The sequence below is a fragment of the Tursiops truncatus genome, chromosome 16, assembly GCF_011762595.2.
Source record: "Tursiops truncatus isolate mTurTru1 chromosome 16, mTurTru1.mat.Y, whole genome shotgun sequence".
In the NCBI taxonomy this organism is placed as follows: domain Eukaryota; kingdom Metazoa; phylum Chordata; class Mammalia; order Artiodactyla; family Delphinidae; genus Tursiops; species Tursiops truncatus.
Window position 1 is genome coordinate 53,712,961 of NC_047049.1, and position 27,340 is coordinate 53,740,300.

General features: G+C 56.9%; 1 protein-coding gene across 8 annotated transcripts in view; it reads right to left on the minus strand.

The window, feature by feature from the left end:
- Nucleotides 1-27,340, minus strand: part of ZMIZ1 (zinc finger MIZ-type containing 1) — a 231,882-nt gene that overhangs the window by 171,914 nt on the left and 32,628 nt on the right. For all 8 annotated transcript variants that reach the window (XM_073793401.1, XM_033842284.2, XM_033842282.2 and 5 more), the window contains one exon: nucleotides 16,199-16,322. The gene's annotated coding sequence lies outside the window, so the exon portion shown is untranslated. The remainder of the gene's footprint in view (nucleotides 1-16,198; nucleotides 16,323-27,340) is intronic.

Consider the following 27,340-nt stretch of genomic DNA (forward strand, 5'->3'; position numbering starts at 1 on the left):
CCAGCTGCAAACAGAGCCTGCAAATTCCTCCTGCCAGTAGCTCTACACAGAGGGATCACTAGAGGAGGAGCCCGAACACCTGGGTCAGGGGTCCATCTCTATCACTGTCTGACTTGGGGACGCTGGACCTCTCTGAGCCTCAGTTTCTCCATCTGTACAGAAACAGTGGATGAGCCAATCGTTCCTCCCAGCTTTATCGGTCCGACTGCAGCCCCCCTGAACCCTGGTGATGTGTGGTGATCCACGTGACCCCTGGGCTTCAGACAGACCCTCTAACCACCTATGTGGACCTCCCTGGACTCTTTCCTCCCACGCCTGATCGGGGGCCTCAAGTGGCATCTGGGGTGCAAAGGGGAGACAGGGCCAGCCTGTGTGACAGCTATAAAATTAGATAATCAGCTAAGCACCAGCAAATTAGCATCCCATCTTTACATAGAACAAATATAGTATTTACGTAAAAGTTGTTAGGAGTTTCTCTCTTTTTAATTAGCAGAAATAAATGCAAAATGAATGGTAATGAGGCAGCTGATGGATTCGGTAGTACAATTTTGCTTGCAGCAGTGCCCCGGTCCTTAAATGCTGCGTGCTCCGAGGAATCAGAGGAGCCTATTTATATAGTTTATTTATAAAACAAAGTTAGCAGGAACAGAGGGGCGAGGCCTGGGCACTGCTGGGGGAGGGGTCGTGGCTGCAGGGGCAGGGCCCTGGGAGACGGAGCTTCTGTGCCCAGGGAATGGGGGGGATGGTGCCTAGCACTAGGCTGTGAAAGTGCACCACCATGGCCCCCACATGTCTATTTCAGGCCCCACATGTGTCGCTGGGAATGGCCTCCCTGGCAGGAAGTAGGCTAGAGCAGTGTGGAGGGGCTGGGAGCAGCTGTTCTGTGCACTCCTGTCTGTCTCTTTCCCTCCCGGTCCCTACTTCTCTCTTCTTTGCTGGCCCTATCTCTTCACTAAGCACTTCTCTGTGCTGCACCCTGAGGCATAGTCTCTATAATGCTCTCCCTTTCCTCCAGGAACTCAAGGGGAAGCAGGTCTAGGAAATAATGCACCCAAACACAGTGGGTTTAAGTTCCAGATCAGTGGAGCATCCAGTGGGAGACAGAGGCAGGAGTCTTGAGAGGAGGCAGCCCAGAAGAAAAGACAAGAGTTGGGTTTTGCAGGACGCATAGGAGTTTCCTGAGAAGTTGGGAAGTAGCAGAAGGACCTGCATGTGCAAAACCGGGAAATAAAAACAGCATTCTGCAACTGTAGCAAAGAGTGCCTCAGGGCCAGTGGAGACTGGAGAAATAAGCAGGGGCCTCATTTCGATGAGTCTTGGATGCCAGGCTAAGGGTTTGGACTTAGTCCTAGAAGCTGTGGAAAGGTCTGAATCGAGGAAGTCAGGCAGCCCCTTCCCACTCACAGTTTTTTTCTGAGCATCCCCTCCCCCACCCCAGAGCCAGGGGGAGGGCCAGGTCGACAGGCCATTAGAGGCAGCTGGTCCAGCTCAGCAGAGCGAGCATGGAGCAGGAGGCTAACCTGATTAGGAGGGACAGGAGGTTTGTCTGCGGGGAGGAAGGGAGGGAGGGTGACAGCTCTGAGGGCCAAGGGAAGGGGGGCACGCTGGGCCACTCTTGGGTCTCCCGAGTGAGGGGCCTGTCTTCCCCTACAACAGAGCCCCTGCCCTGCCCCCAACCCTAACTGCTGGTGGGGAGGGGAGCCAGCACTGCCTGAGAGGCCTTGCCCCCCATCTAGGGTTCAAACCCCAGCTCCACCACTGCCTTGCGCTGTGACCCTGAAGAGCCATTCCCAACTCTGGGCCACATCTTTGTCTCCAAAACAAAGGCCTGAACTAGACTCAGGAAGAAGCAGTGGCCAGTCCAGCTCACAGCCCCATCCTGGAGAATTTTCCGGGCATGGGGTTAACTTTTAGGGATGTAGGTGAGGCAGGTACTCCAGTTTGCCCCAGTCCCAGCTGTTGCCTCCTGCCTTACCCCAGCCCAACTCATGGGCTTGTGTGACTGCTGACCGTCCCTCTCCAGTGACTGCCCAGGACTCAGGCCGCCCGGCTCAAAGTTGGGAAGAATAATTCCTGTCCACCCAAGCCCGGGAGTCACTACAAAACTCAAACAAGCCGTGATCCCGGCAGTGATCTGAAGGGCAAAGCCCTGAGCAGTGGTCTGACTTTGACCCTGGAGGGTGGGAAGGGTTTCACAAAGGGAAGTTTCACGCTCCCCAGTGGGGACAGCTCCCTCACCTCTGAACCGCCCCTTTAAAAAAGCAGCAACGCAGCCTTTGCCTGAGCCGTTACCTGCTGTCACTCAGGACCACGCTCTGAACTTGTAAGGGAAGACAAAGATCACACCGCACTGCTTCTCTGCTTTGCAAGTTGCACTCCTGCCTTCGGCGCAGATCAATACAATTCCCCGCTATGACTGTTTCACCAGCACCAGGGGCCGGGCCCCTGGTGATGACATTCCACCCCTGGCAGAGGGTGCTGAGGGTCCTGTTTCATCACACAGCCTCAGCCCCACTGCAGCAGCTGTGAACTATCGGGTGGGGGTGGGTGGTGATGGGGGGCTGTGTGGGCGGGGAACAAGGGGGCTGCCCAGAGCTGCTCGAAGTGCCTCTCCAAAGACAAGCCCAGTGCTATTCATCAACTGGTTTTCAGGGCTGTGAGAAATCAATGGCATTTGTGCTGCAAACTCATCATTAGGACAGTAAGGACTCTGCAATGGAATTGATTTGTTTAAATATAATATCACAGTTTAACAGAGAAGCGTGGGGGTGGGGAAAGGACCCAGGCAAACAAAACACAGGGACGGCCCAGAGGACCAGAGAGGAACCAGCCTTGAAAAATCTTCCAACTCAGTGGCCCAAACCCACGCCACCCCCTGCCTCCCCCAAAACCCCACGTGGAGGAGGCCAGAGTGGGCACAAGCCATGACCCAGCGGGAGGCGGTTCAGGCCCGGTCTCAGACGTGCCCTTCGTCAGCCTGAGGACGCACCCAGGGGCCTAGCTGGTCACTGCTGTGTTGTTCATGCAGGTGACTTTGGCTCCATGAAAGTCCGTTCAACAGAACAAACTTTTATCAGGCACCCACTGTGCCTGAGGCACCTGTGAGGGGCCGTAGGGGAAACAGAGAATGAATCCTGGGCCCAGCTCCTACGGACAGCGTGCATAAGGCAGGTATGCAAGTGACAACACGAGGCCAGGGAGGGCTGGGCTTCCTGGGATTCTAGGAAATGAGGGAGAGAAGTGCTGCGAAAAAAAGGGCAAAAAGGGCATGAAGGGGACAGTGAGGGGCAGAAGTGGAAGGCGCATTCAAATAGCCAGGAGGAGCCCGTTTGGAGGAGAGGGCCCTCATCTCATGGATACGGTACCCGCCAGCCTGAGGAGGATGGTGTTGATTCGGGGTCCCCCAACTTTACTGGCACCAGGGACAGGTTTCGTGCAAGACGATTTTTCCACGGGCCAGGGGGTGGGGTGGCTCAGGCGGTGATGCGAGCGATGGGGAGCTATGGGGAGCTATGGGGAGCCATGGGGAGCGATGGGGAGCTATGGGGAGTGATGGGGAGCGATGGGGAGCTATGGGGAGCGATGGGGAGCGATGGGGAGCTATGGGGAGCGATGGGGAGCTATGGGAGCGATGGGGAGCTATGGGGAGCGATGGGGAGCGATGGGGAGCGATGGGGAGCAGCAGATGAAGCTTCTCTAGAAGCCCGCCCGCCGCTCACCTCCTGCTGTGCGGCCCCGTTCCTAACAGGCTGCGGACTGGTATCAGTCTGCAGCCCAGGGGTTGGGGCCCCCGGTGCTGATGATGACGAAAGCTGGCTTTATTGATCTGAAAATGTTCCAGGGTCCCACAGACATGTGTCATTTCAATGAATCTCACCATCTTGCGAAGAAGGAACTATTATTACCCACATTTCACAAGAGTTAAGTGACTGCCTGAGGTCACACAGCTAGTGAGTGATGGAGCTGGGGTCAGACCCCAGAGACTGGGCACTAACCGCTGTACCTCCTGCCCTCACTGGGGCTTGTCGTCCACGTGAGCTGGGGAGAAGATGGCTTCTGCCCACCAGGAGCTGGGGCATGAGCTGCACTGAGCAGTTCAAGGGGGAGTATGAGGAATGGTGTGGGCTGGGCCATGCACCAGGCTGATGTCCTAGTCACAGGCCCTGCTTGGCCCTACAGTCTGGGTGAGGCTGGAGCACTGGGTGCAGAACTGGCCTGGCACTCAGGGTGCCCGGATACCTCACACACCTCCTCTAATCTCTCCTAGAGGGTGGGAGTCCTGGGTAGGGAAAGCAATGGGTTGGGTCCTGGAAAGGCATGTCTCGGGGGAAGAGACCCCCATCCCCACCCCTCCCAAGCCAAGAGAGGCTCAGCCTTCATCTGAGGGTGGGGACGGCTGACTCGGTCCTTGGGGAAGGACCAGCAGCTCTGGGCAGCCTCACTGGGCTCAAGAAGAACCTTAATGTCAGCCTCTGAATTTGCACTTTATTCCTGGTGACAGTGGGGAGCCAGGGAGGGTAGTGGCAGCCTAGGAAGGGCTCAGCAACTGAGAGGCAGGAAGAGAGTTAAGACCTGAGAGCCAGCAGAGGATGGCGGCGCTGAGGGGGACACAAACCCAGAGATGGCTCGGAGGATCTAATCGACTGCGGGGGGAGGGAGAGGAAGGTGCCAAGGACGACCCGGGCATCTCCCCGAGCCCTCTGGGGGCTTGGACGCCCAGCTTCGCTGAACCAGCGGCTGCCTGAGTCAATACGAATTGACCAGGATCCCAAGGAGCACTGGGCCCCTCCCCCCAGGAAGCCCTGACCTGGGGGAGGGCGCTGCTGGTCGGCAGGCCGCCACCAGCTCTGCTCTGTCCCACTGCTGACCTTTCTCCTGTGTCAGCACTGCTCTCCATCAATGCACCGGAAGGGCCGGTGCAATCTCTCTCAGCTGCCTGGGGCCAGGGCTGGGGGCGGGGGCTCACTCAGTCTTCCCTCTCTTAAGGAAGAGGTTTCTAAAGCCTCTCTGGAAGGCTGAAAGCAGAGGTGCCGAAGCCCTCAGTGCAAATCGGGGAGCCTGAGGCTGGTGAGGGGCAGCTCAGGACCCGCCAGCCAACTGCAGGCACAGCCCTGGGCACAGAGAGCCCATGGGGTGGAACCCACACCCCTCCAGCTGGCTGAGGGTAGGAAGCTGGATGGGGAGACTAGAGTCAGGCCGCAGGGGATGGGCAAGGATGATCTGGGGAGAAGGGGCACCTATAAGGTGTGGGAAGGGAGCAGGGGCAGGACGGGGCTAAGTCTCAAAGCCGAGGAGGGGGGCCGGGGGGCCAGTGGGTAAAGCAATGGAATGGAGGATTAGATGGGGCTAGCTCGTCAACTGTCCCTGCGGGCCTGGAACTGAGAGGTTTCTAGGATGTGAAATTTTCAGTGCAAAGCCGACTGGCTGATCCCCTAGCAGGGCTGAATCTGAATTCTGGTTTTTAGCGCTGCCACTTTCAAACTGTGTGTGACCTCTCTGGGCCTCGGTTTTCTTCATTTGGAACATAGAGCTTATAGGAGTACCTTGTGTAGGACTGTCACGAAGATTAAGTTAAATAATGTGCTTAGCCTCTGACACAACATCTGATAATAATCATTCAGCCAAGGGCGGTGGCCACTGCTATTACCACAGATGGCTACGACGAGTCTGACCGCTACGAGGACCAGCGAACACACACCAAGGGCTCACCCCACGCCAGGTCCTGTCCTAAGCACCGCACCGACAATGCTAATTTAATCTCACAATGCTTATTGGGAGGGGCCGTTATTATCCCCATTTTCAGATGAGGACACTGAGGCGTGCAGGGGCTAAGCCACCAGCCCAGGTTCTCACAGTAGGTGAGAACGGAGCCCAGAAAACCACTTCCATTTCCATGGGGCTGACCCCACAGCCAGGGACTCGTGGGCCAATGCCGACACAATTCTGATCACACTGACCGAGGGCAAGAAGTGGATAAACATTCAGGTGGGGCAGGCCACTCTGGACGTGTACAGGAATGGGCAAGGGACCCCTGTTTTTGAGGAGATCAAGTCCCCAGTCCTCAGCCTGGGTCTTTAAGACCTTCCTCTTCCAGTCCACACACATCAACCATACGTACGTGTGAAGTTTCCAGGGTTGATTTACAAAGCAAGAGAAAGGAAAGCCCCCAGAGGCGCTCAGGCTTTCTCCTGGCTGGGTGGCAGGCAGCTCTCTTGATCTGACACCTGCATGTGACCTCACTTCTTTCTTGTCATGACACTACAAAGTCAGTTATGATGCCCATTTCAGAGATGAGAATACTGAGGCTCAGAAATGCACTAAGGTTGCACAGCTGGATTTAAACATGCCCAGCCACAAAGTCCGGGCTCCTCTTGGCTGCAGGATGAACATGCAGTGTGAAGGCAGGAGACCACACGTTGGACATCTGTGTTGGGCGTGGTACAGGACTCAAGGTGAGCGCTGGATAACTCTGAGGAGGAGGGGTACTGGGAGAAACTCCAGCAGCTCAAGGAAGGGGCTCAAGCATCCAGGGCAGAGTGGCCAGTCTGGCAGGGTAATAGACCCAGGGAGAAAACACGGTTTGGGCAGGGGCCCATCACCCCGATACCTGGGGGATAGGTAGGCCTTGCAGAGACCCCTCTTCAGGCTCAGGAGCTGAGCATGCATTGCTATCCCTGCTCGGACCCCTAGGAAGTCCTTGGCACAAGGAACCAAATGCTCACAAAGCACTTAGCTTCCAGCACCCAGGAAAAAGGTCGCCAAGGCAGGCAAGCAGGCGCTGGCTGGGCAGGGGCCCTGAAAAGCTGGGCCCGGTTATTTTTAGCATCTTGATTCAAGAGGGAGGAGGCCCACCTCTCTACCAGGTAAATGTCAGCACCACTGGTGGACCCGCCAATGAAAGTAGCTGGAGCCGAGGAGGAGAGACAGTGACTCGGGGCCTCTCTCTTGGGCTCCTCGTCCCCAGAAGCTCTCTTCCTCCACCTCCTCTTCCCAAGCCCTGGAGCATCTGCTTGTGGCCCTGAAAAGAAACCGTCCCCAAAGGAGCTTGACTAGGGCCTGGAATCCCGGGCGAGTCTTGCCTTGGCCACGTGACGCTGGCCAAGTCTCATGCCGTCTCTTCTCTGACTCTAATTCCTCCCTGGAAAATGCGCCCCTGCTAAGCCCACCTGCTATTTTGAGGATGCAGGAGCCAGGGCTCAGGAAGAAGCTTTGCCATGAGGGCAGCTCGCCCTTCCTGCTGTGGAAGGGCTGTTGTGTTATCCCAGAAAAGAATTCTGGGCTTCCCAAGTGGGAACCAAAGCTGACAGAGCCGGAGCCAGCTGCTGTGCAAACTGCTGGGGGGATGTATGAAATCCTAGGTACCAGGAGTTGAGCTCCCAGGCCCGTGGCTGCTGCTCTGCTGATAGGAAAGGTGAGAGAGAGGCCACCTTGGGTCCGTGGAGGCTCAGCGAACACAACCTGGGCTGAGCCCAGGGCTACAAGGAGGGGCTGCACCCGTGGGGGCACCAGGCACCCACAGCACCCGCAGCAAGTCACAAGCCTGGTACAGCACACGTAGCTCAAAGGCTCACCTCCTCTCTGTCAGGCTCTGAGCGCACCCAAAGCCTTGGGGAGGGCCACCTGCTCCCATCCTTGCCCCACACAGCTTCTCTAGAAGAAGGAAGGAGGCAGTTGGTCACAGGAAGGAGAAGGGAAGCCCATCTCTCAGCCCACCCCCTCCCCCTGCCAAACTCTCAGCTCTGGAGTCCACTGTGGGTGTTGGACCCTTAGCCTGCAGGAGAGTCTGCCCCAGGGGCTGAATCCCCCATCCCCCCAGGCTGAGGGAGACCCACCAGCTCCCGGGGGAGCCTCGGATCCTGGCACCTGCTCACACCCTCCCCAAAGGCAGGCTCTCCCACTGAGGTGCTGCCCTGCTGTGGTTCCCAGGTGCCCAAAGCTCCGAGGAGATCTGACAGAAACAGGCACAGAAGTGGGCAGTGACCCTCTCAGGGATGTTTAGCACGTTAGAAACACAGTACAAACTTCCTCCTCCTTCTACCATCTGGCCTCTAGGGGGCATCTCCAACCTTATTTCCTTCACTGCCCAGTCTTGGCTCTCCATCCAGCCCCACTGAATCTGTCCCCAGCGTGCCTGCCTCAAGGCTTTGGCCCAGCTGGACCCTTTGGTTAGAATGCTTTCAGTTCACAATCATGTTCATTCTTCAGAAACCAGCTGGAACTCCCCCTCCTCCAGGAAGTCCGCCCTGACTCCTGAGTCCCTCGGAACCCCTGGAACTCTCCCCAGGTATCACAGACCCAGCAGCCTCCTGCGGGCTGCAGGCCACCGGGCACCCTGCTGTGGCTCAGCCGAAGGGGCTGATGAGGGGCACGGGTGGCCCCTGGTTTCCAGAGTCCATTTTCCTTCCTCACCCCCTTGCATCTTGTCAGCTTTCCAATCGGGGCCTGACTCCAGAGCATTCTCTCTGCCCTGGCCTCTGGGCCTGCAATCTCCAGACCTCACTGGGTTCTCTGGGTAAACAGATGGGAGGAGGAGCCCTAATGGTAGCAGGTCTCGGCAGGAGGTAGTGATTACAAAGAGGCGGAGTACAAACCAGGCTTAACAGAGCCAGGTCTGAGGGCGCCCTGCTCAGCTCTCCACAGATCCCCAGAACTTCCCCAGCCCCACACTCTGCACCCCCAGCTCCTCAGGGGTGGGTCCTGCCTTTCCGCAGACACCACGCCCCATGGCTGGGTCACGAGCACTGCTGTAGGTCTTGGGCCCTGCTGGCCTCTACACCCGCCATGCATCTGAAGCAGTTTAGGGTGGCAGTGAGCTCAGCCCAAAGCCTGGAGTGCCATGCTGGGCCACTTTGGGGTGTACCCTCCTACCTCTGAGCCTCAGTTTCCCCATCTGTACCATGAGAGACTGGGCCAAATGATTTCTAAAGACCATTCCTCTCCCAGGGGGCTGAGATGCTATGATTCAAATAAAGAGGCCACCCTTGCAGCCCCACCCAGCGTCTGCTCCCTCCCCGCGAGGTCACGGAGGTTTTGGACCTAGGACACAGGGCATGGGCGTGGCTGTCCTCACCCTAAGTGCGTGGCTCCTGAACCAGAGGGAGACAACCTCCACGGCTCAGTGGGGCGGGGGCGGGGGGACGGTGAGCAAACATCGGGGGAGGGCAAAGAACCCGCAGTGAGTAACACCCAAGGAATCCTTCTCAGCGTAGTTTTTACCAAATCCCAGTTTGTCCTCGGGGAGCCCTGTTGGTGGCCGAGGTCAGGGGTGTCTGGGGTGTGAGCGCAGCCCCACACACCTACATGGGTGACCACACACAACAGCAAGGCTCCCACCAGACTCTGGGAGAACCAGGGGTACCAGACCAGCTGCCCCCTCACCCCCCAAAAGGATGCCTCCTGTCTAGCCCATCGGCCTCCTGCACCTGCCGTGATGATGTTGCGTGACCTTGGGCTGGGCTCTGGGCCTCTCTGTCCCCACCATGTCACTGAACAGGTTTGTCCATGTCTCCCTTCCAGCCCCACCTCTGGGCTGATGTCAGGCCTGCGTCAGGAAGGGGTGCAGACAGTGGCAACAGAAGGTGGCACCTGGGCTCTGCTCTGGGGCAGCTTCGCATTTCAGCATTTTGGAAGACTGGCTTTCTCCTGGGAAAGAGCCCCAGCCCCTGGCCCAGGAGAGGCCCCACAGGTGTCTGGGTTGGTGAAGAGGAGGCAGTGAGCTGGAGGTGTGGCCAGCTGGAGTACACAAGCCCCAGCCCTGCCCCTCCCTGATCGACAGTCTCTGCGTGAGCTGTGAGCTCCCGCTTGCAGGCCAGGGCCAGCCTCATGGCCTTCACAGAGGAGCTGCCACTTCTCCACGGCCCCTTTTGGCTCCCTGCTCTCTGCAGGACCAAGGTCAAACTCTGTGGCCCCCAGGAGTTGCCTCAGAGCCTGCTTCCAGTTGTGGCTGAATGAAGCTTCCTCTCCAGCTGGACTCCAGACCTACCCCATCAAGTTGTGTAGAAACCCCAGGAAGACCCTACTCCTTCACTCCTCTGTGTAGGGATCTAGCCCCCTCCTCCAGGCAGTCTCCTCTGGCTGCCTCCTCCAGCATGGGGGAAGAGCTGCCCATCCCAACTCCTACTGCCTTCACCCGCTGAGAGCACCCACCTAGCACACGCTGCACTGTAGACCGTGTGACCTCCACTCAAGCCCACGGCTGTGGTCAGCCAATGCTCAGAGATTCACTTTTGAATGCCAGTGCCTAGCACAGTGCTGGAGCCCAGTAAGTGTTCGACCCACTGTGGCTGACGGAGTGAATAGTTCACCCAGCAAACACACATGTACCTACCAGAGACAGTTTGAGGTAGTGGGGAAAACACATATTATTGTGTCAGGTAAAAGTGGGCTGAATCTCAGCTCCACCAATAGCTCTGTGACCCTGGATACATTTCTTAACCTCTCTATGCTTTATGAGTTTCCTCTTCCACACAGTGGGATAATCCCAGCTTCCCTGGGTTGTTGATACCCTTGAGAACACTGCAGGTTGTGAATCCTGACCTGTCCCAGCAGAGCCTCTGGCTTTATAGACCAATGAACAATTGTTCAGAGAGGGACAGCGACTTGTCCGAGGTCACACAGCAGGCCTGCAGCAGGACTGAGGCTTGAACGAAAGTCCTGCTCAGAGAGCCCGTGAGCACAGCGGCCCACCCTGCTGACCCAAAGGGCATCCCACATCGGGCAGGAGTGACCAATGGGCTATGGACTATTTCCAGCTCCAGGTTGGGGTAGGGGCTGCAGGGTCAGGGCGGGCTGCAGAGGCAGGGGCTGGAGAGGCCTCCTGGGCTGCAGGCAACAAATTCCGGGGAGGGAGAGGAGGGTGTGCATTCTCAGCTGGTGCTGGATACTGACAGGTATGCCACATGGGGGTCGTGGGATCCCAGCTCTGTGTGGCCATGGCCAGGCCCGCTGTGAGCTGGGCTTGGCATTCAAGGTCTTCAAAGCCAGCCCCAAACCCGCCTTGCGACATGTAGCCCTGGAAACCTATTGACTGACAGCTGACGGTGTTCATGCTGTCAGCATGAAGCCACAAACCCGGGGCTGGAGGGACTGGCCAGGGAGTGTGGCTGTCACCCCAGGTCTCTGCCCACAGAGCTCTCATCAACAACTGTTTGGGATCGCCGCATATGAAACCCGAATCCAGGCCAACCCCAATCCTCGCTGTTCCCCTACAGCCTCTCTGAAATGACAATCCAACCAAGTCCCTCCCCGTGTGCCCACACCCCTGGGGATCAGCTCCAACACTCACCCCCGCCTGCTCACCCACTGTCAACGCATACGCTGTGGAGCGCTAGCCTCGTCCCAGGCACCGCTGCAAGAGTGTACATGGCTGATTCATTGAATCCCTCACAACTCAGTGGGGTCGGTTCTATTATCCCTATCTTACAGATGAAGAAATGAGGCACAGAGAGGTTAAGCCACTCATCTGAAGTCACAAAGCGAGTAGCGTGGCAGTGCTGTAAAACCCCAAAGCCGAGGCCTCACGTCAGTGCCCTGTGCAGTCATCCACCAAAGGTGTTCTGAGAACCTTTTATGGAGTGCCAGCCAGAGGGGGCAGCTGTCATGCCCCTGATGGGTCATGCTGTGTCCAACCCTGCTGGTTGCCACGTCCCAGACCAGTTGGGGCCTTCTCACCTCTGTTTGCTCTGGGCCTCGCCTGAGCCCCAGTACCACACACGCCTGGCTCCAGTCCACCAGGTGGAGGGAAGTGGGCCAAGTTACCCACAGGTAGGGGCAGGGCTGGGGCTTGTGTGCTTCAGCTGGCCACACCTCTGGCTCACTGCCTCCTCTTCACCAGCCCAGACACCTATGGGGCCTCTCCTGGACCAGGGGCTGGGGCTTTTTCCCAGAGGGGAAGCCAGTCTTCCAAAATGCTGAAATGTGAAGCTGCCCCAGAGCAGAGCCCAGATGCCACCCTCTGTTGCCACTACCTGTACCCCTTCCTGATGTGGGCCTGACCTCAGCCCAGGAGCTAGGCTGGGGGTTGAACTTCTGAGTCTCTGTTTTCCAGTCCGGTAAAGGGAATAGGACTTTTCAAGGGCTTCTCATTGGTCTCATGGGGTGTGAAAGAGCTTACACACTCTAGAGAACTCTACAGTACAAGAGGTCATTGTAGCTACTGGAGGGGTCACAGGGCAAAGGTCGGGAGGGAGGGGCTGGGGTCAGAGAAGGCTCCATGGCATCTGACCCATAGGAGTGAGTTTGCCAAGCAGAGAAGGGCAGGCAAGGGGCAACGAGGCAGAAGACTGCAAATAAAACACAGAGCAGCCCCCAACCCCCTCTGCCCCTGTGGATTTGGAAAAGCACAAAAAAGACAGGTTTCCGAAGTATGCAGGGACAGGGCTGAAAAGGTAGACGGGGCGCATCAGAGAACCCTCAAACACCACTGCCTGACAGGAAGAGCTGTAATCCCAGCCTCACTGAAGCCACTGAACCTGGATGCTTGAGACAAGCTGGATACTGGCACCGCTGAGGCTTCTGCTGCTGGAGGGAGGGCAACATCTCTCCCTTGGGCAGATGAGACTCACAGGGTGATGGGGGACTTGCCCAAGGTCACTGGGCCAGGCAGTGGCTGGTGGAGCCTGCACGTGAACTCAGTTCTTCACTTAATCTAGGCAGGGCTGGCTTCACGGGCAGCTGCACGGGGCCCCAAGCTCAGAGGGACCCACTTTGGTTTACTGCTCTAGGGCTACCCTTGTGAAATCCTTAATAATTTGTGGACAACAGGCCCTATAGTTTTGCACTGGGCCCTGCAAATTATGTAGCCGGTCCTGATTCTAGAAGATTCTGATGGACACTTTTGGGAGAGGAGGCAGAGGGCCAGTGAATGAACTGTCACTTCTCTGGGACTTTGCAAGAGCCGGGCTCTCTGCTTGGTCTTCCCTTTTTCCCTTGACATCAACCTAGCAAATTTCTCCTTATCTTCCAATTCCCAGCCCACCTCTCACCTCCCAGGGATCCTTCCCAGATCTCTTCCCCATACACAGACCTGACCCCCCATACCAGGCAGAACCCACACTTCCTGCCTTGGTCCCACGCAACAAGCCTGCTGATGGGTGTGCAAGGGCTAGGGCACCCCAGAGCTTCCTGCTGACCAGGTTTCCAAAGGACCATGCTAAGGACATTTTACAAAGGGGTCTCAGAGAGGAAGTTAGTAGATGATGCCCAGACAGTGGACCCCAGAGAACAACACACCTTTTTACTTGCAAGAAAATGGACACTCTTTGGCCTGGGAAGACTGGGCCAGGCCAAAGCCAGAAGCCAGGATCCCCCTTGGGAAACTCCTCTAACTTGGAGGGGCCCTGCCGGGAAGAGGGAGGGGAGGGAAGAGGAAGTCTTGAATCTGGGGTGCAGGTACCACTTCCTGGCTGTGTGGCTCACCCACTGTGAGCCTCAGTTTCCTCATCTGTAAAGTAGGCATTAAATGACCTATCCCTGAAGGGAGCTTACCAGAGCAAAGAGCACAAACTCTGGCATCTGATGGTCTGGTTTGGAGCCCAGCTTCACTATTTCTGGGCGGGTGTCCTTGAGAACCTCACCTACCCTCGACGGCCTCAGTTCCCTCATCTAGAAATTGTTCAGTGAGGCCTCCCTCTCAGGGCTCATAAGCTCATGGATGTAACATGCCAGTTCCCCGACAGGGACTCGTGTACGGTTGGGTAACAAAGTGGACGACACAAGACCCTGACTTCCAGGAGTCAACAGAGGAAGTGCAGCTGGGGGCAGGGATGACACAGTCCCTACCAGCTTGTCATGCCCAGGACTCAGAGGGTGTCCAGGCCCCAGGGAGCCAGGATGGAGTCTGCAGGAGATAAGGAACAAGAATAAGGCCCCACGGACACCCCACGGCAGTGCCCAGGCGCCTCTACCTAACCCACAGTCTACTTTCTTCTCATGAGAATAACAGGTCCTATTTGTTAAGCCCTACCTTGTGCGGGGAATTTTTCTCAGCACTGTGAATCGGTGTCTCTAATCCTCATGACCACCTTGTCCAGGATGCTGGGGCCAGATGGTGACTGTTTCTGTTTCCAGTTGAGGAAGCTGAGGCCCAGAGAAGGCAAGAGCGTGGCCATGGTCACAGGACTGGCCCTCAAACCCTGACAGTCCCCCTCCCAACATACATGCAGAGGTCAGGGCTCAGCCTTGACCCAAAGCTGCCCAGTGACCCCAGGAACTGCAAGGTAAGAAGCCAATGACCCCTGAACAGGCCCTTCTCCTTGGAACACATCCCTCCCTGTGTGTGCATGTGAGGGCATCCCCGGGTGAACGCGGAGACGCCATGTGTTGTGAGAACTTCTGCCCGTGTATCTGTGTGGGGTGTCAACACAGAAGTTTGTGAACGTGCATCTGTGAGCATGTGTGTGCAGCAAGTCTGTGCGTGCACATGTATGTCTGTAGCACACACAAGTAATGTCTGCGTGTATATGGGTGTGAGGGAGCAGGTCTCTGCACATCTCTGCATGTATCTGTGCACACACAACCAATCATAGCCATGCGTGCATGCACATCTGTAGCCCCTTAGCATGCAGGAACAGGTTTACATGCACATGTGTGTCTGTGTAGAGCATGCATGTGCACGTGTGTTCATGGACACAGATATGAATATGGGCTGGGAGAATCCTCTGGGACTTGTATGTGTATCTATACTTCCAGATGAAAACCTCAAGCTCACGTGTAACTATAAATCATCTTCTTCCTCAGGAAAATCTCGGCCCTCTCAGAGACATTCCAGACCACAACCTGGTCCACCTCCTCCAAGAAGCCTTCCTGGATTCCAGACTCCCAACACTTACACAGAACTCCAACGTTAATCCCCATCCCACATCACGGCAGCTTTCCTAACCTCATGCCCCCCACCAGCCAACTGCAAATCCTGCCAACTTCCCTGCCTCAGTCTCTTATGAGAGGCCTTTCCAAAGGCCTCTCCAATGCAACCACCTTCAATAGGCCACTATCTGACTTAGAACCTTCCATGGCTCCCCACTGCCCTTGGGATCTAATTCCTCAGCCTGGCATTTGTGGCCTTTTACAATCTTTCCATTCCCTTGCCAACCTCATCCCCTAAACTGCCAGGCTCTCCACCCAGCCTTCTTTCTCCCCATGATGTAATTCACTTTTGGATCACCTCCCCAGAATGCCCCTCTCTAACCTATGAACCCCAACTATTCCCCTCGCTTGGGCTTTCCACATCTGATGTGATCTCCCTGTTTCTCCACCAGAGTACATAAGGGGACAAGGCCTCCTGCCCAGCACCACAGGGCCTACTGTCAGGCCTGGCATACAGTAACTGCTTAATACAAGCTTGGGAAACTGAACTTGGGAGGCGGAGGGAGAGAGAGCCGTATCCAACCAACATACCCCTGCGCCAGAAGGGCCCTGTGTGCCACCTTGGGGAGGAGGGGTCAGGTCTGGTTCATGTCACATCATATCCACAAATGAATCATGACCCCAGGCAACCAGCAGCAACTGTCACCTTGTAAAAGCCCCCTCCCTTTGCCTTGAGTTGGGACAGGACTTAACACTTCTGAGGACATCCACGATCGCCTTGATGCCCACCCACAAGAAGAGGCCGGCGGGGGGGGGGGGGCAAGGTCAGGGGCAGAATGGAACAGGGGTCAGGGGCTGGCACACTGGGGCCACAAGGACCTGGAACTGAACCCCACGGGGGCTCAGCCAGGAGCATGACCTTGGGCAAGTTGCTTTCAGACCACAAGCCTCACAATGGGGAAGATAACAGCACCTACCTCACAGGGTTGTGGTGAAGCCGAAAGGAGTTAACAACTACACGTACTTAGCACAGTGCCTGGCATACAGTTAAGTGCTCAGAATGTTAGAGGATATGATTACTTTCATGTAGCAGATGAGAGAACTGAGGCTCTCAGCCATGAAGGGGCAGGGCTACCCAATGCTACACCAGGAGTTGGCAAGAGAATAAAACCAAATATCCGAGTGCCAGGCCAGGGCACACCTCTCCGCTCTCTGGCTCCCTCTGAGAGGAGGAGGCCAAGGAGAAGTGAAAATTGAGAAATAAGCCCCTTCCCCTAATTCCTCAGTGATGACGGGCCAGCTCTGGGCTCTCCAGGCCCTGAAACGGCACCAGCTGCTTGGGCTGGGCGCCACACCAGCAGACACCCAGTGCCAGGGCCCAGCTCATCCTGCTTACCTGCCAAGGCCTCTGCCGACCACCGGGACTGAAGGCTGCTAAGGGCGTCGGGAAAAGGAGCTCACAGTGGAAGGAGGCGGCGGCCCCAGCAGTCTGACTTGGCCGAGCAGAGCTGTTGCAGGTCCTGTGGGAGAGAGGAGAGGGCGTGGTGAGTTTCAAGCCTGAGCCTGGGGGTGGCCCCGACCCCCTTCACCCAGCTCCAGGTCCCGCCTGCCCAGGCCGCTCTGGCCATCTCCTGGAGAGCCGAGCTGGCCCACAGAAGTGGAATGACCCTAGAAACTAGATGTTGTCCCCAAACCCCCAGTAAAGGTCAGAGGCCCAGAACCGGGCCCAGCACCAAGGTCAGCTCCTCTGCACCCCGCACCACAGCAGCAGCCGTGCTGGCACACCCACCACTGTGCTGCAGTCAGCCCAGCCCCCCCAGGACCCCCACCCTTCAGGCAAGCTGGGTGCTCTGTCTGGAGCCCTTTTCCCCACTGCTCTGTCTTTCAGAGCCCCACTCTGCTCAGATGCCTCCATGGAGCCCTCTCTGACCTGTCGCTCCTTTCTTTGTTCATCCCCCAGCAGCTTTGGGTCTAGCTGACCGTGTCTGCCCCAGCTTTCTATAGGCCAGGCTCCTCCCCCGAGCAGAGCTCCTGGACATCGGGAATGAGGTCTTAGTTTATCTCTATCCTCTGAGGCTCACAAGGCCACAGAGGTGGATGGATGGATGGATGAGTGGGGCAGTGAAGATATTCAGTGAAGAAACTGAACAAAGTGGGCCAACTGACATGTGCCTTGAAATCCAGAAGCCTGCCAAGCTCTCCATGGGCCTCCTCGTGCCCTTTCCCCTGTTAGATTCTAGAATCCAGGGTTCAGGTTGGTGAGAGGAAAGAGACTTGGTGAGGTTGACTCCCTTCTCTGCCTCATGAGGAAACTGAGGCCCTGATAGGGGAAGGGTTCCTCCCATGGTCCCATGGCAAGAGAGAGGCAAGGCCAGAAGTAGAAAGGCCAGAAGTAGAACCCAAGTCTCCTGGTCTTGCCCACTGCCCAGAGCTATCATGGATGGAGGCTGCCACGGCAGTCCCTCCCAGCTCCTGTGTCCTTGTGTGTCAGCGCATGCAGGCACCCAGCTTCCCTGGCTGTTGGGGGGTCAGGCTAGCTGTGGAAGGAAGCTTCTGGGTAAAGGAGAGAGGGCAGTAGGAGGGCCCTGGGATGGGAAAAAGTGCAGTCGTAGAGATCACACTCAGAAAAGAGCCATCTGGTCTGATGGTTCTTCTTCCCCAGTCTGGAGGCCTGAGGCTAGGGGCAGGCAGAGAGGGGACATTACAGGGAGCCCTAGGGTCAGAGACACCCCTCCAGCCACCTTCAGCTGGGGGCATCTTTCTAAAACCACCTCACTCTCTTCCACAAAGCTCTTTTGCGCCACCCAAACACTGCTGGTAGGGCGTGCACTGGTCACCACCTTGGAGAACAGTTTGGAAGTATCCCCTACCCTGTGGTCTCTCAGCAGCCCAGCATTTCCACCTCCACAGAAATGTGTGCATGTGGTCACCCAAAGATGCGTACAAGAACGTTCACAGCAGTGCTACTCATAACAGCCCCAAAATGAAAACTTCCCACGTGGCCATCAACTGCAGAACGGAGAAATCGGTGTGCGCATACAATGGAATACCACACAGCAACGAGAACAAATAATCTGCAATTCTATCCAACAATACACGTAAATCTTATGAACACAATGTTGGTCAAAAACGCCAGAGACATTGGAGAACATACTTAAGGGATCCAATTACATAAAGGTCAAGAACAGGCACAGCTACTCTATGCTGTGGCAGGCTAAAACAAATATGGCCACAGATTCTCTGCAGCTCCTCCTATCGAGAGGTGGAGTCTATTCTCTGCCTCTGAATCCAGGCTGGCCTTGAGACTTGTTCTGACCGATAGGACTTGGTGAAAGTGGTATTTTGTGACTTCCAGAGACTAGGACTCAAGAGATCCTGCTGTTTCTGGCCTTGGACCTCTTGGAATGCAGCCTAGCCATGGAAAGAAGCTGGTCTACCTTACTGGAGGATGGAGGAGAACTGAAGCTGCCCAGCCAATAGCCAGTACCATCTACCAGATGTGACTGAGGCCATCTTAGACCGTCTGGTCCAGCCAGCCCTTCGGGTGACTGGAGTCACATGAGCCCAAGGGAAACTGGCAAAGGGACTGCCCAGGCAAACCACAGAATTATGAGACATAATAAATGGTGGTTGTTTATTTTAAGTCACAAAGTTTCGGGGTAGTTTTGGGGGCGGTTTTGGGAGCAACAGTAGATAACTGATAGTATGCTGTTGATGATGTAAGGATAATGCTGTCATTATCCTTGAGGGGGAGCAGTGACCGGAAGGGGGTATGCAGGGGGTTCTAGGGGATCTGGAATGTTCTGTTTCTTGATCTCTATGATGGTTACATGAGTGTATTCATTTTGCGAGAATTGGTCAAGCTGCGCTTAGGATATGCACAGTTTTTCTGCATGGATGTAATACTTCGACAGAAGCTAAAAACGAACAAGCCTTCCGTGGCTCTCCGCCCAGGCAGCCAATATCCAGCCCCGCCCTGCCCTGCTGGCCTCACCTCACTCTCCTCTGCAATTCACAGTGCCACCTTACACCTCTGCACCGGGGATGCCCCTCCCCTTCCTCTCCTGCTTCAAGCCTGAGGGCAGGCAGCACCTCCTCCTGGAAGCCTTCCCTGATTGCCCCTGGCCTTGCCCAGGTGTCTATATTCACACAGCTCTCTCTCTGGAGCTGGGTCTTCCTGAGCATGGGGTTAAGTCTTTCCCTTCAGTCTCCCCAGCTCTTGGAACTCTCCAAGTAGGGGACCTGTCGGGGTTCGGTGGCACCCCTCTTCCTATTCCCCTAGGGTTGAGACCTCCACAGTGGTGCTGTGATGATCACTGCAGGCTTTGGGGGGTGAAGGGGCACAAGGGGAACTGGTGATCACAAGACAGGTCATACGACAGCACCTCCTGGGACCCCGGCTTCTCCCACGTAGACCGAGGGCAGGGCTGAATTTGGGGGTACAAAGAGGGTCTACAAAGAGGGAAAGGACTTAAGGGGTCCCCCATTTTGTAGCAGATGGTGACACCTATGAAAGGGTACCACTCCTTTCCTCTTAATTATCTAGTGAAATGAAGTAGCAAGCCCGCCTGGCAGTCAGCACTGTATCTCTGCTGAAACAATGCAAACTGCCAAAGCAAAGGAAGAATTGTAATGTCAGACGGCCAGGGCATCAGCTCTGCTAAAGTCCTTCCATGAACTGAGTTGTCTCCATCAGGGCCAAGCAAGAAGGTGGAAGCTCTCCCCTGCCCCACCCACTGCCCTCAGTGACTGTGACTCAGGTGAGCGCCAGGGCCTCAGTCCTGTATGCCCCTGTCTGGGGCCCCTGCCTCACCTTTGCAGTTTCAGCTCTGTCCTCAATGGATGTGTGGCCCTGGCCCTGGGGGAGCCCCCTCTGGCCTCAGCTCCTCCACTCTCATCCCAGAGATCTGGCTTAGTCAACAATCTCTGATGAGTCACATTTTCTCTCGGCTGGGAGGACTGGCCCCTGAAAGGCCACGGTGGTTCTGAGGCCCAGGAATCTTTCTGCCCCCCTCAGAATCTCCACTGTGCCAGCGATGGTGCCTGCCACAAACAGGCCGATGTGGCCACTGCAGGCCACCGAGGGCAGGCCACAGCACCATGTCACCCGCCTGCCCCTGGGAAGGGGGCACTCAGGCCCGGAGGTGAGAGTGCATCCCCACCCCTACGCTTCCTCTGCTACCCAGACTCCTTTGCTGAGAAAGAAGCTTCTTGCCCAAGGAAGAGGCACAGAGAAGCCAGAGGGTGGCTAGGATGGGAGAGGGCGAGACACCAGGTCCCAGGCAGTCTGTCCTACAGCAGAGGCTACCTCCACGTGAGGAGCACATGAGGGCAGCGCGTGGGCCCAGCCTAACGACAGAAGGAGCTCCGGACTGGGGCGCACCTTCCACAGGTGGGTGTGCTGTCTCACAGGACCGTGAGGGTCCCGTCCGCAGAGGCGTGCAAGCAGAGGCAGCGGCCCTGTGGGTGTAGGAAGCATCAGAACGAGCTGAATTCTCTATTTCCCAAACTCCTCTGATGATAAGAATCACCTGGGCTGCTTGTTAAACCCACGGCTTCCCAGGCCTCTCCCCTGAGAATGGAAGTCTGTGGGTCTGGAATGCAGCCCAGAAATTTAAATTTTTAACAAGTCCTCCCAGGTGATCCTGTGCCTCTGGAAAGTTTGGGGGAGCACTGGCAGATGACCTTCCAGGTCCCTGTGGGCCCTGAGATGAGTGATTCTGAGCCCCCCACTCCACACTACCCCTATCCTACCTGGAAGATGAGGCTGGCAGGAGACTAACTGCATCATTAAAATAAAAATGATTTAACAGCTTTCGGAGGGAGCAAAGATGTCACGGGGAGGGTGGTTTGCAGCCCATGGTGGTACCGGCAGCCGCTCCCTCCTACCGCCCTGGGCCCCCTGGAGTCTCCAGAGCTCAGCACTGGGGAGGGGGTGAGTTGACAGCTGTTCAGGGGCTGCTCAGTGAGACCCGGAAAAGCAATTATCTTGCTCTTAGCAGAATGGCGCTGGCTTGTACCCTCCCCTCCCTCCCACCTACACACACACACACACACACACACACACACACACGCACACACACGCACACACACGCGCGCACGCACACCCCAGGCCAAGATGCTGCTGGCTGGCTCTGAACCCACCTCCCCCCACCCCCGGCCTCCAGATTCCTCTGACTCTCAACCTCCATCCTCAGAGCATATTTCCAACACTTAAATCATTTAGCCCGCTACACCGGAGACGGCGAAATGGGTGCTATTTCTTAAAAACATACAGAGAGCGTATTAAATTATTGATAGCCATTAAACAGGGGGAAAAATTAAACAGCTCTCAGCTCTTATCAATCATTCATGCAGTTTCCACTGGGCTGTTTTCTGGAGAGTGATCACACGGGCAGCCCAGGGAGCCGACTCCTGCTGGCAAGGAAGGCCCTGGCTGCGTGGAATCGGGGAGGGGCCCACTGCAGCCCCCAGCAATTACCCGGGCGGAGGCTGCGAAGGGGGTCTGGCGGGGGTGGGAGTGAAGGTCAGCCTCTCTGCTGACCCCAGCCCCCCCATCTTCACCACATTATTAACAAAGGGACGCTCCAACAACACCTTCAGGAGCCCCCTTCGTTGAATCCAGCCTGCTTTTATCGAGCGTCTAGTGTGTACCAGGCGCGCAAGGCGCACAGATAAATACGCCTCAAAGCACGCACGCAGGCAAATGTGCGAGGCAGTCCTTTCGGAAAACGTGACTACACCACACTGCACTAGGATCTGCGAGGGAGGTCCACAGAAGGTGGCTCAGAGGAAAGGGGCAGCTTCAGCTGGAGGGGGCTGCCGGGGAAGGCTTTGCCAAAGAAGTCATTCTCGGGTAAACTCTTGCCCAGAGCACAAGCCGGGAAGGGCATCCCAGGAAAGCGGTGCGGCCCCGGGTGAGGCCCAGCAGCCTCTCTGCGCCTGATCTGAGCGCTCCGTCCTGTCAACAGCCCTGCGGTTACTGGCCGTGTGGGGTTAGGGGCTTGGGCACAGTCTGTGGAGCAGGGAGCCGGCTGTCACCTCAGCCTCTCCTCCAGGTACTGATCAAAACCAGGCCAGGCCAGGGGAGGGATGCACGAGGCCAGGCCCCCCCTCAGCGTGGATGGGCAGGAGGTTAGGGTTCACCCCAGCTGCCCGGGGCAGCGGCACTTCCACCCCCGCACGGCAGATCCATTTCCTGGCTCTGACTCAGGACACCTAAGCCAGCGCGTGACGCAGACCATGGAGGCTGCAGGGCCGGGACACCGCTGGTCTCCTGGCCACAGACAGGCCTGGCAGAGCTGTCCTCGGAAGACGGGCTCCCTCCTGTCGCTGAGCCGTGCCAAGGACCAGGGCACCAGGGCTGTGGGAGCCAGAGGACACCCGATACTCCCCCACCTCTCCGCCTGGGGACCATCCACAATCAGGGGCCATTTGAGGTTCTGGGGCCAGGCCGGGCTGCTGGCCGCTGCAGGGAACAAAGAGGCCAGGCCCAGGCTCGCCCAGGCCCTGTGCCCCCAGCACCCCGGGAGAGCATCACATTCTTGAACGCCTTTTAGGAGCTCTCGCTGTGCAGGAGCCTGAGCTGGGAGCCGGGAGGAGGCCTGCCAAGTGTTGATAGCACCCTCTCCAGAGAAAGCTGCTGTCACAGGGAAACATTCTGGGGAGAGCGGTTGTTTACCACCAACGCCTGGGACCGTCAAGAAAAAATCCGAAGAAATTAAATTTGCAAAGTTGAAAAGACATAAAGGAAGCCCCCTCCCCAAGCCTGGGACTTTTCAACCTGGAGAATCAGGCTGCTCTAGTTTTTGCCTGGTTTGGCCTTTGTATTTATTATTGCTTTCTCTCATGCAGCCAAGTCCTGCCCTGGGTCAAGCTCTATTTCCCCCTTTGTAACTGCTGCAATACTTTCCACATCACACCAGACTGGATTCTGTTTGCATCTGCTCTGAACTTAATGGGGGATACCATGAACACAAACAGGGTTCCTTCCATCAGCACTTGCCCGTGGGGTCAGAGAGGGGTACTACAAACAACCACCCCGGCCCCCCCCCCCTGCAGGCCAGAATCAATTCCTCCTGAGGGCTAACCTGCAGCACTGCTGCTGTAATTGTAAGAGCATTCCCTGGATAGTGGGTAAGATGTTCTCGGCCAAGTGTAAATGAGACTGTACTCGTGGAGCTCCCGGGAGCCGAGGGAAGGGGCAGGCTTGGGAATTTCCAGGCGAAGGCCAGCAGAAATTGGCCACAAATGAATCATTAACTCTCGAGTCGAGAGCTTTGAGCGGCCGGTGCCAAGGTCTCGGGCCCTGGCCTATGTGGGCCACTTGGCCTCCCTTGGCTCAGGCCTGAGGGTGGCCCCGCCCCCCCACTGGCCATCTGCTTCACCCCATGGCCACTGGTCACTGAGAGCCGAGGCCATCTGGACCAGAGCAGCCCAGATGTCTTATGGGAGAGGGCATGCCTTTCCCTAGGAACGGCTCCAAACCTTTGCCACACACTTCTGTCCTTCTGGAATGCTGTCCCTTCAGCGAGCTAAGTCCCCTCGTCCTTCAAGGTCTGGCTCCAGCCTGGCCTTCCTCCTCTCCGCCCTGCCTATCTGGGACCACCTTGGCCCACCATCTCTGAGCCCCTGTAGCTCTGGCTGTGTCTGTCAGCCCTGGCCTGAGTGCAGGGCCTCATTCCTCCAGTGGGATGTGGACTTTGCCCCTCTCCTGGACCCCGTCAGCTGGTATGAGGCAGGGCACAGATCAGGGAGCCCACACATGATGGGGTTGCCCATGGGCTCAGTCTGCAGCAGCAGGGGAAAGCACCTGGTTGTCGGCGGGGTCAGCAGTCTTCCCCTGGCTCAGGTGCGACATCAAGTCCCGCTCTGAGCCTCAGGCCAGCAGTTCAGGTGGGGCTAGGGGTGCCCGCTGGACTTCCACTGGGGAGCCAGGTGGCTGTGGGGGACCCGGCACCCTGATTCCCAGGAGACAGCTGAGGTTAGCACTGGCCACCTCCATCCCCAGGGCACCATCCGGCAGGCTGGGCTGCAATTCCACCACAGCCCCTCCAAGCTGCCCTGAAGAGGGGCCTAAACTCTTCCTGGGTGGGGACTGATGAACACGAAGTCTGGAAGCATAGATCCCATTACAATATGACGTCACTACGTCATTCACCGGTGTTTCTGAACTTAACGTCCACCTGTGTGGCAACAGGCTGGCAAAAATAAGAACAAATACCACCGACTCGAGCATTTGCTTTGTGTCACACTCTGTGCTAAGCTCAACACACGTTTCTCACGAGTCCTTCCATCCCACCACGAGGTACCTGCTATTAATACACCCACTTGAAAGAGGAGGAATCCACGGTTCCCAGAGATGCAGATGAAGATGAGGTAATGTGCCCAAGTCCCAAAGTTGGAATGTGGCAGCTGGGGATTCAGATGGACCATCTGACCCAGAACCCCTCCCCCGCCCGGCACCCACCTCCCATGTGTGCAGAGCCCCTTGTCTTGCACTCAGTCAAGTGCAAGACGCTTGTGCTGGAAGACTCCCTGTGGTCGCCACCCCACCCTTTTCACAAAGCCTTTTTCCCATCTGATCCTAAAAACAGCCCCATGAGATGGCCAGTGAGGGTCCTTATGGCCATTTTACAGATGGGGAAACTGAGGCTTGATGGGGCAGAGCCTTGACTTATCTAGCAGCTTTTATACCCCTTTAACCCTCACAACAACCCCAGGAGGTGGCTCTTGTTAAAACCATTCTGCAGATGGGAAAACTCTGAGGATGAGAGCAGGGGGAACGTGTCTCACATGCTGGGGACAGAGCCTGGGTTTGTGCCCTGATCTGCCTGACTCCCGACTGGGCTTCTCCCATGACATGGGTTTGTCCCCGAGGCCTGGCACAGAGTAAGTGCAGGTCTGTGAGCATGGTAGGGAGAGGTGACACAGGAGCACGGCATGGGGGCCTGGGGCCAGGGGTTGTGTTCTTCTCTCCCAGCCTCCCACTGTGGGGATGGGGAGTGAACTGGAGTTGCCCTGAGGACGAGCCTAGCTCCCACTTCCCCGCAGGACTCCTGGGCGGAGGCACTCTGGACTCGTTTACCATGGCAGAGTCTTACTGATGAGTTTAATGATCAGGCCGGGATGTCTCAGCCGGCCACACAGGTCACCATGTGTAGGAGTGTGAGGGTGGACGGCATCCATTCGAGGAAAACAGGGTGAGGGGGTGGCTGCAAGCCCACAGGCACACACCTCATCACACCCCAACACAGCCACGCGTGCACGCGCACTTCCCTTACTAGTGTCTGCAGACACCCAGGCACACGTGCTCAGATGAGCACTCGCACGCTCACACCCAGAACAGCACACACCTGCACTTGGGGCACTTGGGGCACCTGCACGCTGAGCAGGGACGTGGACAGCTCTGACGCGCACGCGTGCGCAGGGCCCCGGCGGCCGTGGGGCCCAGGAAGCAGGTGGGCAGGTGGCCATCTGCAGAACCGTGCAGGAGCCCCTCGCTGCCGCTGCACTCGTGGAGTTAGGACTGTCCGGAGCAGGCCCATAAATCAGGAAGCGGCCTGCTGCAAGCGTTAAATCACTGTCCTTAAGACGCGGTGCTTAGAATGGAGAAGCAGCTGGCATCAGGCCCAGGCTCGCCGTTGGGGTGAGGGGTGGAGAGGTACCTGGCATTTGGAACCCCTCCACCCAGTGCCACTTCCCCACACTCAGCCCCCAGTCAGACCCCTCTCCTGCTAGCCTACTAGGCCCTGCTTCTCCCTGGCCTTTCCTCCCATTCTACCTTTCTTCCTCTGCGCCTGGCCCAAGACCCCTGAGTTCAGCTCCCAGGCTGAGTGCTGCCCTCCCACCCCCAGTGCTGAAGGCTTCTCCCAGGGGCCAGCACCCTAGGACCTAGGAGCGCTGGGTCTGAGGCTGGGGGTGCTGGAAAGTCCACTTCTGGGCAGGAACACTGGGGCGCTGTCAGCAGACCTGGGCTCTGAGCCCAGGAGCCACTCCCAGCTGTACTTCCCATGAGTTACCTCCCGCCTCCCGGCCTTACGCTACCCCTTCTGTAAAGTGAGGACTGGATCGGGACCTCCTGGGGCTGCTCGTCCTGAGGATCTGATGCCCAGGGAAAAGATCCTCCGTGGAAGCTGATTAATTATGACTATTAATAATACAACCATCTGCATCTCGCGGTGGAGAGAGGATGATTAAAACCAGGCTCCGTGCCCCAGCAGCAGAATAAATGGGTCTCCAGGTGGGCTGGGGTGTCACCCACTCCCAGGCCTGCAAGCGGATCCTTGGGGGCTGTATGTCGGGGAGGGACTGCACTGCATAGACAGATGCAGAGAGGAGAGACAGACAGGCAGGCAGACAGACAGAAGGTGAGGAGCCGGCTCGTCGGCAGATGAACCATAGATCATTACCTTGTGCCAAGGCTCTGGGACAGGAATTCTCTCTGCCTACCACTGGGACAAACCACTTGGCCCTTCCACTCCTCCTCAACCCTTACCTTACCCTGCAGTGGAGCCCAGAGGACTCTACAATCCCTCAGTGCCCAGAGCAGTAAGCACGGCCAGCGGGCCCTCGAGAACCTCACCCTGAGCCAGGTATGGCTAACCTGTTAATCATCACAACAGTCCCATGTGGTATTTACGCCCACTTTACAGATGAGGAAACTGAGGCACAGAGAGATAGAGGAGCTTACCGAAGGTCACGTAGCCAGGAAGTGCTTGAAATGCAAAGCAGGCCATTTGGCTCCAGAACTCTTACTAGGCTACAAAGGTTCCAGCTGAATGAATGAATGGATGAAATTTAAGCAGCAAGATACATAAAGTCCTTTGAACTATCTTTGTGAGCGGAAGGCAAACTGGCCAGAAAATAATTGTCATGGGTTCCGGCTAGGTCTCTGCATCATCAGCTGTGTGACCTCAGGAAAGTCACTTGCTAACTCCAGGCCTCAATTTCCTCACCTGTAAAATGGGGGTAAATGGGGCTGCCTCATCTACTGGCCAGATATGAAGGCAATGGTAGAGTGAGGTTCTGAGGATGATGACAGCGCATGATCGTGATGTCTGTGTATACGGCAGCCAGGATTTCCAAACCAGAAGCCTGTGTGCCTGCCCTGGTGGGAACCCCAAGAACAATAGACAAGGGATCTGAAACGGTGGCAGCACATCGACCTCTGGGTCTGGTCCAGCCCTTCCTGGGCACCTACCCTGTGCGCAGCTCTAGGCTAGCCATGACGGAGTGGAGGCATGGGAAGTACATAGGCCTCACGAGCACAGGGCCGGTGCAGACCCTCCAGGGCCTGCGACTTGGTTGGGGGCCTCCCCGAGGAGCCATCCAAGGAGCACCTGCTTCATTCCAGCAGGAGCTTGTGGACCCATCCCGGGCTGACCACCTTGCCCGGCACTGGCGGTGCACTGTGGACAGGATCCAGCCTCAGGCTTGGGGGAGCTCGTGAGTGACAGAAAGGCAGGTGTGTCACCAAGCTTCATTCCCACACCCAGGGTGGCCTTACCAACAAATCCCCACACCCCCCTTCGGAGCT